This window comes from Motacilla alba, chromosome 2, assembly GCF_015832195.1.
Source record: "Motacilla alba alba isolate MOTALB_02 chromosome 2, Motacilla_alba_V1.0_pri, whole genome shotgun sequence".
NCBI classification, from domain to species: Eukaryota; Metazoa; Chordata; class Aves; order Passeriformes; family Motacillidae; genus Motacilla; species Motacilla alba.
In genome coordinates, this window is record NC_052017.1 from 73,486,946 (window position 1) to 73,502,221 (window position 15,276).

Genomic DNA, 15,276 nt, shown 5'->3' on the forward strand with positions numbered 1-15,276 from the left:
AAAATCAAAGAGAAATTTCTCAGAAGTTTTTTTTTTTTTTGTTTCCTAATGATTTCCTTATATAGTTTTACTTTTCCTTTTGTAGAATATAGATGTTATTTTCCATGCTGAATTCTGTTGAATTTATGGTTGACTGAGAGAGATAATGCATATTCTGATCCTTTATAATCACCAATAAAAATGGAAATAATATTTTTACGTGACTTACTATTTAGGTTACCCCTACATGCTAGATCAGCTCTCCTTAACACACCATCTGAAATGAGATTCTGTCATGAAAAAGTGCTGAATAGCAAAGCAGATTTCAAGACTTTCTCAGTTCTATTCTGCACCAATACTGGCATCCATTTAAGCCTGGATAATACATCTGCATATTCTTCCATTCCTGTAAAAGGTAAGAGACAACATTATTAAAAAGAGTGGGGCTATGACAATTTTTTACAAAGTACTACTATATGCAAAACTGTAAATAAGAGATGGTGAGTTGAGATGATGATGTATAGATTTGTCCTAAATTCCTATGAGTATGCAACAACTGGGTACATGTGTTTTATTTCTCTTATAAGAATTATTGAAAGAGGCTTTTGATCAATGCACAGTAAAGCAGCAGTAGCATCCAGCAGATAACTTTAATGAAATTTTGCTTAATGCTAGGCAGAGTATGAAATTCTATACAATAAATATCTTGAAACTTTCTCTGTCCTTTTAATGAAACTCACCTAATAAAGATAATGTCAAGTATTGGTAGTTATTTGGTAAAAGAAATACCCCAGAAAGTATTTACTGGAGAAAGTAAAAGCCTGATATAAACATCAATGTACTAATGGGACCTGTTTAGAAGGCTGGACTAGAATTACAGTTCTAAAAAAATATTGTCTAATCTGGAATAGTAGCATTTTGGATCCTCAGTTTTGGACAGCCAACATCTCCTAAATTTAATTTAATTTTTAAAGGTTTTATCAAGATTCAATGTGATTTTAGGATGAATAATTTCAAGCCTGCATGCCCATAAATATAATACTGTTCTTTAATGTTTTACAGAGGAGGGTTTTTTTCTTGTGGTCAGAAAAAGTGTTAAAATGATGCAAAGTAAATAAACTGACCGATACATTCAAACTAGTCTTTGTACAAATAACACCATTTTATCCCAAGTATTTACCCTATTTCTGTATCTTTTCTTTTTTATGAGATTATCTAACACTGACTAAGCTGTTTCATTTATAAATTGTGATTGGAATCTGTCATTTAGATGTGGGCTTTCCTAAGTAGTTGTAATTTTAATTCTTTACATTTCAAGCTCTTATTTTTCTTTTAAGCTTTCTAATTTGAATTATTTGAAAAACACAATTGATGTCTAGCACCAAATTTAAGTCTACCTAATCAAATATAGACATATAGGCATATAATCTTAACTAGAACATAAAAACACTTACCAGCTGAAATTACAAGAAAAAAAAAAAAAAAGAAGTGCAAATTAAATAATGGCCAAAGATTATAAATCTTTGTCACTGTCTGGAACTGAAAAGGAACAGAGAATCCCATACGGTGTTGCCAATCTATAAATAAGCAATTAAATTTATTGTCTATATCAGAAGAGCTTACATGTTCACTCGTGTGAATACAGGCTACACAGTCTGGCCACGAATGAGTACTTCCGAATAAAAAATCCAGGAACATAAAGCAGTATTGATGTGCAAGCTAAAAAGAGGTAAACTTTGAATGAATTTCAGGGATTGTTTTTTTTCCCCAACAGTGCCTATTTTGTATCAGTTATGCATCTAGGAAAAAAAATGCAAATGTCTTTTTGTGATGAAGATCATTAAGGAGAGAAAACTTTTTCTTTTATAAAGCACTATTTTTAACAGGTTTTTTTTTAAATCCACCTCCTTCTTGTCCCATGAAATCTCTAACCTTGTCAGTTTTAATAGGTTTTAACTTTTATTCAGCTGTCAAATTCTTGCTCTCATTTTCCTCACTAAAAAACTTACCATCTGTCTGAACCAGCAATATTTTCATTGTTAAGGCATCTTCTCCCACAACATATGTCTTCAATTTCTAATGTGAATCAGAATACTTGAAGAATGTTGTCACTGATCATGCCACCAATCTGATTGAATCAGCTTTGACATATTGCCAATTAAACTGTGCACTTTAAAAAGAAGTATAAGTAGCACTTGCTTTATAGAAAGTTTCAGTATGGCTTGCTAGGATAATGAAACATAGTTTCCTATATTTTTGGGGAGAGTCATGAAATAACAGGAATTTCAGTTTTGTGGTCCACTTAATAAATTACATTTGTTGTAATTTACGTACTAGAAGGATTTTAAAATATTAGACATTTTAATTGTTATAACATCTAAATTATCAAATGAATTAATCTAATAAAAGATGCATTTGCATAATTCTGGAAGCATGAAATAATATAAAAAAAATGTTCAGGCCATGGAATCTATGACATATTATAGTGTTGTCTCTTTCTTGATCTCCAATACCAGATTTAAAAATATTTGTAGTCTTTTCAGATTCACAGATGCATTCATCTGTCATCTTTTTCTCAGTAGCAGAATTTTCAAAATATATTCTGCCATTAGAAAACAAAAACTTCTAAGGATGTGAAAAGAAGTGCAAGAGAATAGAAAATACAAATGTTGTCGGAGAAAGTCTTTAATGTGATTTCCTTTTGGGAGTATATGATCAAGAAAACTGGATTCAGCTGGTAGAAGTTAGAAGCACCAGGAGACTTCAATATTTTTTCCTATAAACAGCATATTCTGTGCAGGCTTTTTTTTCATAGACCTTTGAACAGTTTAGTCCTGCAAGATACTGAGTGTCTTGTCTCCTTCATATTCAAAGATTTCCAATAAGTATAGTCAAACTTTTTCAGGTGGAGCTACTCTGCAGTATAAAATTATGCTTTGACCACACAGATTTCTTCCCAAGTCTTCTTTTCAGAATGCTTCTTTGGGACTTTTGTTCTTAAAATCTAGATGGTTGGACTTTGATAAATCCCAAATGTGAAAGAAAAGGTAAAATATGATCTCTTAATGATTCTTTGTTTAAGTTGCCATGTAGAGATATGTCTTATGCAGCTCTACACATATGATGTGTGACATTACATATAAATGCAACACATGTAGGTATCACATTGTCTGCATATGCATATAACACAATGCCAGATTCAATGGGGTCACTTCAGTATGCAGAAAGAAATGTAAAAAGACCTTACCCACACTAAAACCCTGCATTTCTGCATGTGGAAGTGTTAACTGGTGGCAAACATTAGTGCAATTTCTTTAGTTCAAAATGGGAAAGAACCATTGCTCTAGGCAGCTGATAGCTTCTCTGCAAGGCCTTCCACCAGCCAAACAGCAAATCTGGGACAACTGACTTGATGAAGTTTTTTTCTTCTTTAAAACATAACTCTGTTCTCCTTCCAGTTTTAAAGCGGCTTTGTAGAATTTTGTTACCTATACTCTGTATTTCAAGAAGGAATATGCGGAGCCACTGTTTGCATTTAAGAAGAGCTATTTACTTTCAAAAAGAGCAAATATCTTTGACCGCACAGAAAAGTTCCAATGTACACTACCTGGGAATGAACCTGTATCTTGCAAAATGTGTGCATATACATATTTGCAGTGAGGAAGCCTTGAGTAAGGCCATGGTAAAAATAACAAAAAGTGTTCTTATATAATTTGCATTTAAAAATGCAGTTGTGTTACTGAGTCATAGCTCCTTTCATGAGATAGAGCAGTAGGCCTGACCTACCTATCACACAAAGCCTCAGTTTGTCCCTAAGCTGTAATTTTCTTACATGACTAAAAGGCTTGTACAATGCCCAGGTCATAGATGTGCCATGGTATTTGCTAATAACAGAAGGATGATTGCAGTGCTTTTGCATATACGAACAGTGGTTTTCAATAAATGTAAACAGGTAAAACAAAAAAGAAAAAGCAAAGAAAATACAGATATACAGAGAAAAAGAAGTCATCGCTTTCATCATATTTAATGTAGAGCAGGAGATGATAGAGAAAATAACTTATTTCCATTTCACTGTAAGAGTTTGGCCTTTGATTTCTATAGCTGGGACACACAGTATTAATATTTCAGTGGAAAACAAAAGCTTGTGTCCAAGACCAGTGTAATGAGTATTTTTTAAAGCTTTACATTTTCAAAATATGAATTTCATCTATTTTAAGATTGGACTGATTTTAAGAGAACTGTCAAGCAAGGACACATGGTTTCACAGAACATTTTTAAAACTGAACAGCAGTTTAAATGAGGAAACCTTTATTTCTTGTGTCAATATTTACCCAAATTGATATTATCACGAATCTTTATTATGTTTTTCCTTGCAATTTAAGATAGATACTAAAAAAGAAAAAAGTACAGCAGATAAGATACTTTATCCCATGGTGAGAATAACAAACAAGATGAGACTTATGTAGAAGGAAATTTGCATTCCAGTCAGTGTTCGTGTGTATAATCAAGTACTGTGTGCAGTTAAATGAGTCTGTTGTCTTGCTATAATGAGTATCTACATCCATCCTAACAGTTAATGAGGAATAAATGACTTATTATCAATGAATGGCAGTATCTAAATAGCCTTGCAACAAAAACAGAATATTAATATGTGTAGCTAAAATAGATCTTAAATGATAATGAACTTACTCAGACTATTAATTATTTTAAAAGCCTCTAGTAAGTTTTAATGCTTCTAGATGGAATTGGAGCTCCACTGGTTCAAGTGGCTTATATGTTTGCAGACAGTTAACAAATGACCCTTTAAAACTATCTTATAGAACTGAATGGAAAAGGGTTTTTATGAAATACCAGGGCCACCATAAAAAAATCAGACCAAAGATCTCTCTTGTTCAGCATTTTATTCCCACCAGAAATTAGGCCTACTCACTTCAGTGGAAACAGCAAGAATAGTCTCTATAGCTGATGGTGCAGTAGCTGACTCACTTCCTAATCATCAGCTGAGGGTGAGCCCGTGCCCTGAGGCACAAAGGCTATGCCTTTTCTATCTTTTTTTTTTTGCTTTTCTTAAAAAAAAAAAAAAATCCAGTACAGCAGAAAGATTTTTTTGCCACATGAATGTCAAATTCATTTCTCTAATTTCTAAAATCTTGGTCTCAGTCATACCATGTTCACAGGATGAAACTGCAATTATGGCAGAAATTTGGCTTAAGTTTTCCTGGCAGTGAGTAGATAAAGTGACCTCTTTTCTAAATAGAGTAACAAATTCTGAATGAAGAGTTAATTGTGGACTTTCTTTTAATTCTTCTTAACTTAAGCCAAGTTCTCAGCTATTATTTTATTAGGATGCTATTTCCAGAGCTTGGTTTGATTCAGAAACATTAAGTATCTCAGATAGCCTTAAGTGAAACAGTAGAATACCAAGCAAGTTTTGATCACACCACCTGATGCCACAAGGTTCATGTAAAACTGCTTGGATTTCATAATATCCAGAACGCAGAGCTAGGCATTTTTGTTTTCAGATTCTTCCACTAAGCTTTGGAAGATATGTCTTAAGGATAAAAAAAAAAAAGTGGTGAGAATCATTATTAAAATTATTTTTAATGGAATTTCCCTTTTCTCTTAGATATTTCACTAGCTATCTGTATTTAAACTGTATTTCTGGAAGAAAAGAAACTCCACTCTTATGCTCTAAATGAAATTATTTAGAATACAACACAAAAAAACCCAAAAAACAAAACATAAACCTCGCTGCAAATTCTTATGATTACATAGTTCAAGAAGTCTAATGTAATATGTTATATAATAAACATCACTCTTTTCAATCTGACATAAACAAATAATTATATATATTTATGCAGGTAATTAATGATTGCTACACTGGACTTTAAAGAATCTATATTTGAATTTCAGATGAGTGTTTCCTAACTAGCTTGTTGCCATGAGAGACTTTTAGACAATTTCCAGAATAATTTTTGCTATACTTCTTTACCTGATTCAAGGAAATTCTCAAAAAAAAAGTGAGCATGGTAAAAGTATGCATAGAAAAGAATTAGAAATATATTTCTTCCCTGTATTTATTCTTTATGCTTTATTTTCAGCTGAAATTCAATAATCTTAGTACTGTGTTGTTGTTAGACATGTCGCAAAGATTGACCTGAAGTCTAAATCAGGTTCCTCTAAATCTGTGGATATTAACTAGAGTTTTAACTCAACTCTGTGTTCAGTTTGGTGTCTGCTATAGCAAAAAAAAAATGTTTCTGATTTTCTAACATTCCTTCAAAGAGATACACCCCAGCCTTCCAGTACCTAAAGAGGGCCTGCAAGGAAAGCTGGAGAGGGACATTTTACAATTGTAAACATTTTACAAAATGTAGTGACTGGAAAAGGATTTGTATCTTTAAACTGAAAGAGGGTAGATTTAGACTAGTTATTAGAAAGAAATTCTTCACTGTGAAATGTTGAAGCACTGGAATTGATTGTCCAGCAAAGTTAGGAATGTCCCATCTCTGGAAGTGTTCAAGGCCAGGTTGGATGGTGCTTTGGGCAATCTGATCTAGTAGAAGGTGTTTCTGCATAGCTGGAATTAGATGATCTCTATGGTCCTTTCCTGCCCAAAAATTTTTGTGATTCTTTGATTCTGAAGTTCTGTTACCCATTTTGGTAGCTAGTTTCGTCATTAACTGAGCTGAAACAATCTGATATTTCTACTTCAAAGTACTTGATGACCTAAATACAATTAACAAACCAGTGAGGTGTATTAAAAGACATATAGACATCTGATGTTGAGATATTTGAGTAGTTTTTGTTACACCCAAAATGTCCTTATAAGTTTAAAGGAAATGCCAGATGTAAAGCCTGTAATTTATTAGTGTAATTGAAATATTAAGTGTCTAGTTGAAGATTTATTAATAGAAATAAGAAAGATTAAATAAAAATTGATTGCTCCAGGATACTTATACATCAAAACTTTTCAAGGAAACTTCAGCAACTTATGCTTCATTTTTTCTTTTTCACCCATTTTAAAGTTAGAAATTAAATCTGAATTACAGACACAATTGACAAATAATTTGAGTTTATGCAGTAAATCAGTAAAATACTAAAAATGTTCTAACTCAAAAGATACAGCCAGTTAAGTAGGAAAGCCATTTCCTTGGATATGTCACTCCTGTGCTGGTACTCATTCAAAGTTTTCTTTTAAATACCAAGGATTAAAGCATTTGTTGTAATAGAAAATGAGAATCCATTTTTATGAGGAGATCATGCAATCTCAAGGTCTAAAGATTTTCTGAGAGGAAAGCTTAAGCTGTTAAGGAAGTATTCTGCAACCAAGAAAATTTCACCTTAAATAAAGTCTCTATACAAATGTGAGCACTTACCAAAGTAAAAGCATTATTCTCTTCAACCAAGTATTTGAATTGATCTCTGGAGAGTGTGTGGGAACAAAGAGAACAAGTGAACTGAAAGAGTTGAAATCCCAAATCTTTTCTTAATAGAAGTATTATAACATACCATCAAAAATATGCAGTAAAACATTTAAAGTCACAAAGTCGGTTTGTTCCATTGCATACACCAGACACTGAATACTTTCTGAAAAATTTGTGCTACTTTTTCAAGAATAATTTGACAAAATTGCTTCAAGCATACCAAAAAGTCTTCTCTTTTGGCGAGCAGTGGAAGCATTAATGAGTATGATTTATTCTAAGAAACAAACAAAGGGATATATTTATTTATTTATTTATTTATTTATTTATTTATTAGATATACTAAGAAATATATTTTAGATATACTAAGAAATATATTTTATATATGCTAAGAAATAAAAAACCAAAAAAATAGGGTAGATACTAAATAGTATGAGTAGCCCCTAATATAAGAAGCATTGGTCATGCTGCAGTGAATGAGATTACGATTTTAGAATGTACTGGTTTAATGTTAGGAGTAAACAAACCAAAAATGTTTGCTATCAAAGTTTTCCAAATTTCCCACATCATAAATTGTCTTTACACCTGCTGTTTATGAGAGTGTAAAGGTGTCTTATCATGCTAGTCACAGAAAATATCATGGTCAAAAAAACAGTATTGCTTTGACTACAACCTGAAAGCAATTTTCAAGGGGAGTGTTAAAGAGTATTACACTAAAAAGTGGTTTAAGAGTAAAGATGTGCTTTTATGTTCATTTAAGTCAGAAAAATAATATGCAGTTGGTTTTGGTACATAAAGTGTTCAAGATTCTGTGTCCATTTTTTTAGGTAAAGTATTATGCTAGATTTTCCTGGATAAAGTCACCTTGATACTGATGAAATATTAGGGAGAAAATGCTTGGTACAGTAATAGCTTTGGTCATTCGTGTCTTTGCTATGTGAGATTAATAAACTTATTTTATTTATGACTTATTGTAGCATTAGGGAGTCAAACTGTTTTTCTTAAGTAAAGACATAGATCTCTTTTTTTCCCCTTTTTTTATTTTTTATGATGAAATTAGTTTTAATGCTTCGTTTATTATCTGGTTGTCAGTTCCTATCCAGTATTCTTTTATACTTTATTATAAAAAGGTTTTCGCTGGTATACTCTATTTCATAGCTTTTTCAAAGAAATTACATGAAAAGTGTGAAATGAGCCATACATGGCTACATAAAGTTAAATATATTTTTATTTCCATTGCATATTTATTTTATGCAGTATGTCACTTGATTTGCTGCGAGTTGGAAACTTGAGTGTTGTTTTACATGTAAAGTCACCCATTAAAATTATTATCTGGTAGCTAGAACTATTCTTCTGTGACTGAAGCTGTCCCCAAAATTTTAATTTTTAATGTTTTAATGATTTTTAAATTTTAATGTTTCTACTGTGACAAGTAGTCTTCAGATATGCTGTGTAAATACAGACCAACAGGTTCAACATCAATACAGTTATTCACACCTTCTGTAGCAAACCAGAACCCATAATTAATTAATTTCTATTTCATTGATAGAATTCATTCATTTTCTAAGTTGTTGCAGGGCTGTGTGCTAGCACTATGACTATCAACTGACACCTTAATTGTACAAAACTCTGAAGTCATAAAGATGGTTTATGAGCAGGGTTTTTGGTGAGCTGGGATATATTTGGTCACAGAAATGCAGTGAGTTCTGTGGTTTATGGGCAGGTGGATAGCAAACTTGCTCAAATCCTCTCTACCATATTGAGGACAAAAAGAGCTCACAATACATGGCTTAAGCTTTACTGAATTATACTATGTAATTTTGTAGTAGCCTTAGAGACAATATTGACTTTGCTGGAAGAGAAAGAAATATGTGGGACACATTACCAATGGGAACGGAGAAAACTTTAAAAAACATTTAACTTTAAAAAAAACTTTAAAAGGTTTCGCATTTGTTAGATAACTTGATTGGAGTAGAATATTAAACTAATGATTGTCAGTGAAGAAAACTTTGGGGAAAGTCAAATGCTTTCAAAAACTGGATTTATATGTATTTGAAAAAATGTTCCTGTGTTAAAATTTTTGGACTCTGACCAATGACAAAAACCCATCTGAAATAAAGTAAGTAGTCTGCTTCCACAATCTGTAAGAAAAAAATAATAGCAGTGTGCATGGCATCAGGATTCTGGCACAATCTTTTTTGCCTGTTTTCCTTGTGACTAGGGCACAAAAACTGAGTAAAACGAGTAATGCTCATTTCAGAAATCCTTTGATTCTGGCAATCTGGAAAATGATGAAAATCTGATGTATAACCAGGCATTTCAGAATCTATTGTTTCTGACCTATGATTTTTCAAGAGAAACCCAACTTTTAGCAAAATTAAATTAGCTATTTCCAAGTAGCCGCATCCTTATATAAAAGCATGAATACTTCTTACAGTTGAGACACTGAGTTGCAAGTTCAGTAGCCAAAAATCAAAAACTCAGCGTTTGGCAGCAGACAGCTGATCAAGCTCAGACACAAGATCAGTTTTGCTTCATTTTTTGGTATGTGTAAATATAGTCTTGAACACTTTCTTTGAAGTGAATAAAGAAGCAGTTCATTTGGAGTTAAATATTTTGGTTTTCAAATTTTCTTCATTGCAGCAAAGTTTGACACAATGTCAGAGGATCAGTTGTATTTTTTTCATGAATAACTATTCCAAACACTTCCAACTGCACTTTATTTTTTATTTAAACTGAGGGAGTTCATCACAACTTGGTGAGGCAAGTCCATATCTATAAAACTATAACATATAAGTCTGGAAAGCATGTCCAAGTGGGGTTTTTTTAATTCTATTTCTGAATTGGAGAAAAAGTGTTAAGTGAACCTCTGATAAGACCTTGAGTCAGCCAGGGCTTCTAGGTAAGTCTGACATTGCTTAAAGCAAATATAACAGAAGCCACATGAAAAGCTTACACACTCTAAAGATAAGCTTTAATAAAAGACAGAATCATAACTGAAGGTTTTTTTAAGTGGAACAGACCTCCTAAAGTGGGTGATAAAAATGTATGTAAAGAGAAACCTCCCAGACCTTTCTGTCCTTAAAGGACTGTCTCTCCTATTGGTTTAGAACTTAGGGCCTATGACAGATATCTTTCTCACTAACACCCTTGTGTCCTGCCTATGTGTCTTCTCGCTTGTCACCAGAGGTATCATAGGAGTTTTTGTCACTTGTTTGGGTTTCTTACTTTCTTAATGTCCCCCATGCTGTTTATCCAGCAGGAGCTACTCACAGCAGACACTATGAATCATGTTTTGGCAGTATATATACAAATATATATTAAAATTTATTTTTTATTTAGAATTGATTATTTTAAAAATTAAACCTAATGTTGTTTGTACTACAAAATGAAGAAACTAAGTGATGCTTAAAGTAACCATAGATGTCCAACTTCATCAGCCTCACAGAGCTTCCATGACAGAATAATCTGAGTATGTAGTTAAGCTTGATTTGTTAACTTCCTATTTACAGTATTACCCTTTACCCATGAGACTATTATATCTATTTCCCACATAAAATGACCTGGTATGACCTGGTCCATTGTATTGGCAAACATATACATTTCCTCATCTTCTCCTCAGTTACTAGGTAGTAATATGGTAAATACTGATACCTAATTTCACCAGTTGTTGGAGCCATTATAAATGCATAAAATATCCTTTAGTCACCTGCAAGTATCACCTCTACAATTCTGTTGATGTTTTCATTAAAAAAGAAAACACAAAAAAACCCAACCACAAAATAGGTCAACATTAAAGTCAAGTTTATTGTAATAATTTTTTATAAGTACATCAAAATTAAATAACTTAATATGTAAGGCAGATGCAAGCATTACCATTAGAAGAACTGTAATAGTGGCTGCTTGTGTTATTTGCCAAGAAATTATCGTTCTTTCTTATAAAAATACGAAAGCAATTACCTGGATGATTGTAGTCTATGCTATAGATATTTCAAAACTGGACAGTTATGGAAATATATAATCATTTGAGAATGAAAATCATGTCTAAATAAAGAATTAGAGTGAAGCTGGGGAAATATATCTAATTAATCTGAAGGATATTTTAGAAGATGTTCCTCTTATGATCACACAGTGCAAAGTGAATCTTCTTTCTCTCTGCTTTCACAGAAATGTTTAATTCTCAAAATTTAAAGGAAAATTCTTGAATATTTTGCAACCTAATTTTTGCCTATATAACTCAAAAACAATAAGAAATTAAGTTCAAATTAAAAATACGTAATGAATATGCACAAAATTTTTTGGGTCTCAGTCATATCTCCTAAATATACTGGATTTCAGTATTGCTTATCTGCCTTGTTAACTGTTAAGAAGGAGATAAATTGTATAGAAATACCAGATATTACCTTTGCACACAGAAGGCCAGTCAAAATGCATCTAGTTATCAAGTCACATGACTTCTTTCTATGCTCTGCTGGATCGGATTTACAGATGGCAAAAGATATTTGCCTTCTCACATGTGGTTATCAATCCCCTCTTTTTATAAAATAAAGATTTGGAGAAAAAAGCCTTTTTTTTCCCCCCACACTGTTTACAAAAATATTAAGTGGCTGGTAAATATGCTATTACTAATAATTCATACTGTTTATTAGATATGTTAAAACGTTATTAACGGTTACATCATATGAATTGTTTTATTTCCCATTTTATCACTTAGGTACAGTCAAATGACAAAGGCCATGTTATTATAACCAAAACAGATGAAAAGGATAAGTGATAATAGTAGGGTATACATATAAAGGAAAAACAAACAAAACAAAACAAGAAAAAAAAGTCAGTTAAAGTTAAATTCATTAAACCTGTTATTTTTATTCAGTCAGGGCTAAAGGAAAAGTATTTGCAGTGTAAATCTGAACTTGCCTTCCGAGTTATAGGGAAATTCATGTACATGTTGTGAGCAAGCTGGCACAGTTCCATTTATTTGGGCCTGTTGTCTTTATAAATTCTACTGAAGCTGTAAATTCCATTTCATTATTTTATGTTTCAACATGGATAATTTTGAGGTACTTTACCTGAAAGATGCTTTTTGGAAATAAATTGGTTTGACTTTGTCATGTAAGAGTAGCAGAATACTTACTTTTCAACTGACTTAGGATTTTCCCTTTAAAGTGTTATCACAGTGAGTTTTCAATGTTCTAATGTTCTCATTAATATGCTGCAAAGAAAAAAAAGGGAAACACAAATGGTAAACAAAATTTTTGTTTCTTCCATTGTTTTTTCTTTATTTCTACCCACTATTTTCCAGATGGTCCTTATGCATGAAGTCTATATTTGATGTATATCTGTTGCAAAGGAATTATTAACTAATATTAGAGAGACCTTTTAAGATGGATGGAATGTTAATCAAACTTGTATACAGTGCACAAGTTCTTTATAATTTTTCAAATTTAAGAGCTGTATATGAAATAATATTTTAAACTTACTGGCTTTGTCTATAAAAATTCTGTTGTGTTTTTGTGGCTTAGAATATTTTTTTGGAGGAAAAGGAATTGCTTTGTTTTGCAAAAGAATCTAGAGCTAATAGTTTTCAGCTCTACATTGTACTTTGGTACCTTCCAGCTAATCATTAATGCTTAAGCAGTGACCTGATATTCATTGCTAAAAAAGGTCACAAAGAATGGTAATGAAATCTAAGAAATATCTAGGTTATTCACAGAAATCATAGCTCCTGGAATAAATAGAAAATAGTCTACAGTAATTCATATTTAAGAATGAAAAAGAGTGAAAGGGTCTTCCTGCATGATTCCTGACAAGCAATGCCATCCAAAGCCTGTGAGAAAATATTTATTTCTGTACTACCCCCTCATTTAAATATTACAAGTGAGAGAAAAGAACATTTTAAGCAGTATCTGTGCATGAAAATCTTATTAGGGAAAGGCGCAGGTATGCAAAGTTGAGACAATCAAATTTGTCAAATTGATGTCAGAAATAAAGGACTGGGCTAGTTCCTTCAGATATTTGAGTATGTCACTGACTCCACAGCACTGAAAAATCTTAGGCCAGTGTTTTCTCCCAGCTGCATGACATCTGCCCCTAAATTTTTAAGGCAGTACACAGAAATGTAGCTTTTTAGCTCTCACTACAGTCAAAAGAAATTGCTTAGGATCTCAAATCCAGCATTTTACAAAAAATTACCTAGACACCATTATACCTTTTGCAAGTGCTATACAGGGGAATTAGGAACAGATTGTTACTAACCCAATAATTTTGTGTGACACATATTGTGTATTTTCATCTATTACACAACACAATTGAGAGAACAGATATTTTGCCTGTTTCAATTACATGTCCAGGCTGTGGCTCACAGGGAGCAATGCTTGCCTTGGATAATAAATAATGTTTCCATTGAGAAGCAACTTCCAGAATAACGGTATAGTGTACGCATTACTTCATATACCACAGAATAGTCACTGCATTTAGCTTTTCTGTTTGGTCAGAAGGTATCCATTGATTTCTGATCTCAACACCAAACAAAGCAATTCTCTGCAGCCTACTTTAGTGTCTACATTATTGGCAGCTGCAAATTGAGGACAGGAAAGAATGTACATACCTGCATACATTTCTTACACCTCTGACTTAATGACACATGAAGATAGAAGCAGATAGGAAGGAAAAAATTGCAAGTGACTACAAACCTCTCCAGAAGAATGGGAACATTCTGGAGTTAGCATGTACATGCCAGTTTTTTTCTGGCTGGATAGTTGAAACTAGTCCTGATATAGGTTTGGGAGTTGAGTTGCCTAAGCATGAGACAGTATCAGATCCATTTACTTAACTCTAGACACTTACCTGAACTCTCCAGGAGAAGAGTCTTACTACTCCAGGAGCCATCACTTCTTGCTGGGAGAAGAACCCTATCCAGGTTATGACTTGGGACAGCTCAGTATGCAGGTGCTGCTATTTATTTCCATTATGACACATTCAGTTACCTGACTATTGGAAACTTACTTGCAAGGTGGAATTAATCAGGGCACATCTTTAGACATCTGAAAATAATTGAAAAGCCAGTCTTCCTAACTTGGGCTACAGTCACCTTCCGGAAGTCATTGGTACATGCTTATACCTGCAATAAAATTAATGGGGTTTGAATGCCACAGATGGTCATTGCTATCAAACTCTACATTTAAAAATAACTGGAAGTATAAAGCAAAATCAAGGCTTAGCCACTCTTAATATAATCATCTTTAGGAAGCCTTCTGCAGCATACAAAGTGGTTTTTGATAAATGGCAATGTAATGTTCTATATTTTCCCTTGTTCCTCTTCTGTCCAGCCTCTTTTCTTCAGGGCGACTTGGTTCTGCCAAAAAATATTTTTCCAAATAACGCCACCGCATTCGTATTTACCTTTGAAAAAATAAGATAAGAGCAATGAACGGAAGGGGGTGATGAACTTTCAATTAATTTGATTTTCATTCCAAAAGTTCATATTTCAGACTGTAAATTAATAGCGTAGTTTAAGATTAAGTTGGATTTCTGTCACTTTCTGTTATGTTGTTCTGGTCTGAGGTAGCATGATGTGATCAAAATAAACAGGAATTAATTAGACATGTACATTTCCCTTTTTTTAATCTGTCAGAGCTACTCTAATATTATATTGAGAGAAAAGCTACAGACGCACGAAAAATTTAAGCCACTTGATAGATCTTTTAAAATTCTGAATCATTATTTTGAAGTTTTATAAACTGAGTTTGAAATATTATTTTATCTAGCTGAGGCTGTTTCTTGGTCATGCCTGTGCATATTTTCTCAGGAAAAGTAATGGGAAAATGGACTAATTGCATTCACCGTCACATAAATTTTGAAATCAAAAAAGGAT

General features: G+C 32.7%; 2 long non-coding RNA genes across 3 annotated transcripts in view; one reads left to right on the forward strand and one right to left on the reverse strand.

The window, feature by feature from the left end:
• Positions 1-240: 240 nt before the first annotated feature.
• The window catches only part of LOC119697936, an 80,453-nt gene continuing 65,417 nt past the window's right edge, over positions 241-15,276 (forward strand). For both annotated transcript variants that reach the window (XR_005256005.1, XR_005256006.1), the window contains exon 1: positions 241-394. This is a non-coding gene — a long non-coding RNA (uncharacterized LOC119697936). The remainder of the gene's footprint in view (positions 395-15,276) is intronic.
• The window catches only part of LOC119697937, a 28,480-nt gene continuing 20,562 nt past the window's right edge, over positions 7,359-15,276 (reverse strand). Inside the window, exons 3-5 of the long non-coding RNA XR_005256007.1 lie at positions 14,409-14,523; positions 12,538-12,615; positions 7,359-7,404 (exon numbers count right to left, since the gene is read on the reverse strand). This is a non-coding gene — a long non-coding RNA (uncharacterized LOC119697937). The remainder of the gene's footprint in view (positions 7,405-12,537; positions 12,616-14,408; positions 14,524-15,276) is intronic.